This window comes from Schistocerca piceifrons, unplaced genomic scaffold, assembly GCF_021461385.2.
Source record: "Schistocerca piceifrons isolate TAMUIC-IGC-003096 unplaced genomic scaffold, iqSchPice1.1 HiC_scaffold_943, whole genome shotgun sequence".
Classification (NCBI taxonomy): domain Eukaryota; kingdom Metazoa; phylum Arthropoda; class Insecta; order Orthoptera; family Acrididae; genus Schistocerca; species Schistocerca piceifrons.
Window position 1 is genome coordinate 1,160,001 of NW_025729216.1, and position 5,000 is coordinate 1,165,000.

Below are 5,000 nucleotides of genomic sequence, written 5' to 3' on the forward strand. Positions count from 1 at the left end.
AGCACACTGCCACCTATGGGAATGTGGCTAAACGACAGGTCCACCTACAGGGATCCGACGGAACTACGCCACCCATGCCGGCAAAACAGTATCGCCATCTATGAAAATAGGGCGACACCACATGCAATACCGCCATCTATGCGCATCTGACAACACTACGTCCGCACCACAAAACATACCGCCATCTGTAGGTCTCCCGCAACATGACCTCCTGCAACGACGCTACCGCCATCTATGAGACGCCAAGCCGACTAAGACAGCGATGGCGCCACAGTGCCCGCCTTTCGACGCCACCCACAAAGCCTGCAGCCTCTGTCGACCATAGCACCCATTCTCCAGTGGCTCTGCCGCACGAAGCCGTGGACCGGCAATGACTCCACCCGCACCCGTTCGTGGACCACCCCAACCGCCAAACGCGCACCTCCAGCGGATGAACGGCGGACGTTTCCCGCACTCGTAAAGTGCAATCCACCCCTATAACTTGCGTTTCATGAAGAGTTATTTCCAATATGCGACATTCCCGCTGTCCCTATACATGAGCCGCGACCTGTACCACTTACGAGCGAGAGACGCGATCGCGTTGCTCACTGTACGGCGTCCGATACCGAGCCATCAGCATGTCGGTCCCCATTCGCGTTGCACTCGCACTCGCACTCGCACTCGCAGTCGCAAAAACGTGGGGCAAATATATTACGCGGAAGAGTTATAACAGACCGAGCCCCACTGCATGGGGGGAGTCTTTGTCACTAATGTACACAGATGGAACATTTTGGACTGGAACCAGATTACCCGTACACACGGCGCTGATTAGTAATCAATGCAGAGCCATCAAATTACAGAATATATATACAACTGTCCGTATACATGCTGAAAGAGTGTGCCCACAATGGGAACCACACGTCAGCCAGACACTCTCATCACGCACCACTCTCTGCTTCTAACGGGCGCACATACAATATGTAAGCACCAGCATGGAACAACATCCAGTGCATCCTCTCCGCCACATTACACAATCCACACTATCACAACCAGACCAGGAGGTCCATGCGGAAAATAGAATATCCCCCCCTTTCGACATCCACCATTGCGCAGATAAGGCACCAATACCCACACATGTCCTATACAACGGTGCACCCAACATCACAATAGTACCTCCTGTCACAGCCCACAAACAATGACCTGAGTCAAAGACACAGGTCTGACACAAGCATAGAATTGGAGCGCCGCCTCTAATAAGCCAAAGGTGCATCCTGACGTGACAAATCTCATCATGTCACAAGCATTCACTTACTATAATCACTATCAACGAACGTGCCGCCCCCGCCCCCCCACCCCCTACACCTTTCCTTACAACAACGTGTAACCTAACCTAACCTATGTTGTGCCTTAACCTAACCCATGTTGTGCCTTAACCTAACCCATGTTGTGCCTTAACCTAACCCATGTTGTGCCTTAACCTAACCCATGTTGTGCCTTAACCTAACCCATGTTGTGCCTTAACCTAACCCATGTTGTGCCTTAACCTAACCCATGTTGTGCCTTAACCTAACCCATGTTGTGCCTTAACCTAACCCATGTTGTGCCTTAACCTAACCCATGTTGTGCCTTAACCTAACCCATGTTGTGCCTTAACCTAACCCATGTTGTGCCTTAACCTAACCCATGTTGTGCCTTAACCTAACCCATGTTGTGCCTTAACCTAACCCATGTTGTACCTTAACCTAACCCATGTTGTACCTTAACCTAACCCATGTTGTACCTTAACCTAACCCATGTTGTACCTTAACCTAACCCATGTTGTACCCTAACCTAACCCATGTTGTCCCCTAACCTAACCCATGTTGTCCCCTAACCTAACCCATGTTGTCCCCTAACCTAACCCATGTTGTCCCCTAACCTAACCCATGTTGTCCCCTAACCTAACCCATGTTGTCCCCTAACCTAACCCATGTTGTCCCCTAACCTAACCCATGTTGTGCCTTAACCTAACCCATGTTGTGCCTTAACCTAACCCATGTTGTCCCCTAACCTAACCCATGTTGTCCCCTAACCTAACCCATGTTGTCCCCTAACCTAACCCACGTTGTCCGCTAACGTAACCCACGTTGTCGCCTAAACCTGCTCTGTAATTGTTATACGACTCGTTCAATTAGTGTAGTGTTGCCCACCCGCAACCCTCGCAATATAGTTCGCTACTCGCACTGCCCGCTCCCCTGTGTATCGCTTCATGTTAAACACCTTGCAAGTCTTGCTGACTTTCCACATGCTCCTGCTGTACACTGTAATGTGGATGGCAGCAGGACGTACATGCCGCCCCCCCCCCACCCCTCCCCACGTCCCCACGTCCCCACCTTGCCCCCTGCCTTCGCAAGCTGGTTGGTGACAAGTTTGCATGTTCAATGCCCTTCGCATGCGACGTACGCAGGCTACGTTGTGGTGCGGCCTGTGTCAACTGTCCGCTGATGTCGTACGCGTGAACCACAATCTGTACTGCACATTCGTCCTTATGTACTGAATGATACATCGTGGCACATGTGTGACCGTACAACGACTGCGCCCAAAAACGGCGGACCATACAGTGCAAATATTGTGCACGCAGCTACGTGTCGTCTCCCTATGAGAGCTGGATTGCAGTGTGGTACGCCATAGAGACGTGTGGGAGGAACGGACGCCGTGGATGGCGATCAGCATGAGCTGTCTGTTGATGTATTCGGACCTAGTCGTCTCTCCTCACACACCGTGATGGCATGGTGCACCGCGTTCCATATCTGCGACATGCTACAGAGGCCGGTTGACAGTCGTTCGAGCAATGGACATCGCATACGTACGGGGGCCACCTTCCACGTATTGTCTAGGCGTGCACATTTTGTTGCGTGTATGTGGGCAGACGTAGTGTGGCGTGACACCTGACACAGGCATGCAATAATCGTTGAAGTTGCAAATGGCGATGGACGCCTGCGTTTTCTGGTGAAGTTACGCAAATGAAGAAATGGTAACCTGTTGTGGTGCGGTTGTTCTCGCTAGGGGTGAATCGGTGATGGCGACGATAGGTTGAGGTACTAACCGGTTGTTCCAGCGATACCCACCATGCCGACGAAACTGAACGGCATCTGGGTGTGAAGCGATACGCGGCGGTGGCTGGGTGGGACCGTCCCCGGCCGGTGAGGGGGCGCCTCCCGGCGTGCTGGCCGCGCGGTGCGTGGGCGCACGCGCTACAGCCGGCTGGTGGGGGCGGCCAGTGGCAGGCGCGCCGGCCGACGGACGCGGCAGGCGTCGCAGCTGCGCGCCGGCGCACCCTGCGCGCGGCGCCGTGCGGCCAAAGTAGGTCCTCGCGGGCCCGGTGCGAAGCGCGGTGGACATCTTCAGTGTGCTGGTCCGATTGAGGACTGTGTGCGTTGAGGATGCGCCGCCGCCCGGCGCTCGGCGCCGCGACGCCGTCTGCTGCTCGGTCGCCCCAGCGGTTCTCGCTGGTGGTTTGTATCGCAGCTGTGCGGATGTGTTGGCGCGTGCGCTGTGCTGGGAGAGTTCGCTTCGGCACCCAAGTGGGGCTTTTGTCCTTCTGTGGCGCTGGCGTTGGAGCTGCCGGTCACCGTAGGTGGCGCGTGTTGTCTCCCGCCGGCAATGCCACGACAGCACGCTCCCGGGCCTCTGTCGGCAGCGGCAAGCTCAGTTGGGAGCACGGGTGGTCGCACCGAAAGCGTCTACTCGCCTAACTCCGGGCGATTGCGCCTCTCTCGAACCCGACCAAGTACTTGGGACGGCGCTGCGCGCCGCCGGGACCTGAGAGGGTTTCGAGGTGTATTGTGCAGGGGAGCTCAGCCTCCTCCTGTTTGCAGAATGATTGAGCGGACGCTTGCGTGTTCGCGCGGGCCCCCGGGACACACTCCCGGGCGGCCGGCTGCTCAGCTCTAGTTGACGCAGCTCCCTGGTTGATCCTGCCAGTAGTCATATGCTTGTCTCAAAGATTAAGCCATGCATGTCTCAGTACAAGCCGCATTAAGGTGAAACCGCGAATGGCTCATTAAATCAGTTATGGTTCCTTAGATCGTACCCACGTTACTTGGATAACTGTGGTAATTCTAGAGCTAATACATGCAAACAGAGTCCCGACCAGAGATGGAAGGGACGCTTTTATTAGATCAAAACCAATCGGTCGGCTCGTCCGGTCCGTTTGCCTTGGTGACTCTGAATAACTTTGGGCTGATCGCACGGTCCTCGTACCGGCGACGCATCTTTCAAATGTCTGCCTTATCAACTGTCGATGGTAGGTTCTGCGCCTACCATGGTTGTAACGGGTAACGGGGAATCAGGGTTCGATTCCGGAGAGGGAGCCTGAGAAACGGCTACCACATCCAAGGAAGGCAGCAGGCGCGCAAATTACCCACTCCCGGCACGGGGAGGTAGTGACGAAAAATAACGATACGGGACTCATCCGAGGCCCCGTAATCGGAATGAGTACACTTTAAATCCTTTAACGAGTATCTATTGGAGGGCAAGTCTGGTGCCAGCAGCCGCGGTAATTCCAGCTCCAATAGCGTATATTAAAGTTGTTGCGGTTAAAAAGCTCGTAGTTGGATTTGTGTCCCACGCTGTTGGTTCACCGCCCGTCGGTGTTTAACTGGCATGTATCGTGGGACGTCCTGCCGGTGGGGCGAGCTGAAGGCGTGCGACCGCCCCGTGCGTGCTCGTGCGTCCCGAGGCGGACCCCGTTGAAATCCTACCAGGGTGCTCTTTATTGAGTGTCTCGGTGGGCCGGCACGTTTACTTTGAACAAATTAGAGTGCTTAAAGCAGGCAAGCCCGCCTGAATACTGTGTGCATGGAATAATGGAATAGGACCTCGGTTCTATTTTGTTGGTTTTCGGAACCCGAGGTAATGATTAATAGGGACAGGCGGGGGCATTCGTATTGCGACGTTAGAGGTGAAATTCTTGGATCGTCGCAAGACGAACAGAAGCGAAAGCATTTGCCAAGTATGTTTTCATTAATCAAGAACGAAAG

At 54.5% G+C, this 5,000-nt stretch overlaps 1 non-coding gene across 1 annotated transcript in view; it reads left to right on the forward strand.

Moving 5' to 3' along the window:
* The first annotated feature begins 3,922 nt into the window (after positions 1-3,922).
* The window catches only part of LOC124772894, a 1,909-nt gene continuing 831 nt past the window's right edge, over positions 3,923-5,000 (forward strand). Inside the window, exon 1 of the ribosomal RNA XR_007014349.1 lies at positions 3,923-5,000. This exon is cut by the window's right edge and continues 831 nt beyond it. This is a non-coding gene — a ribosomal RNA (small subunit ribosomal RNA).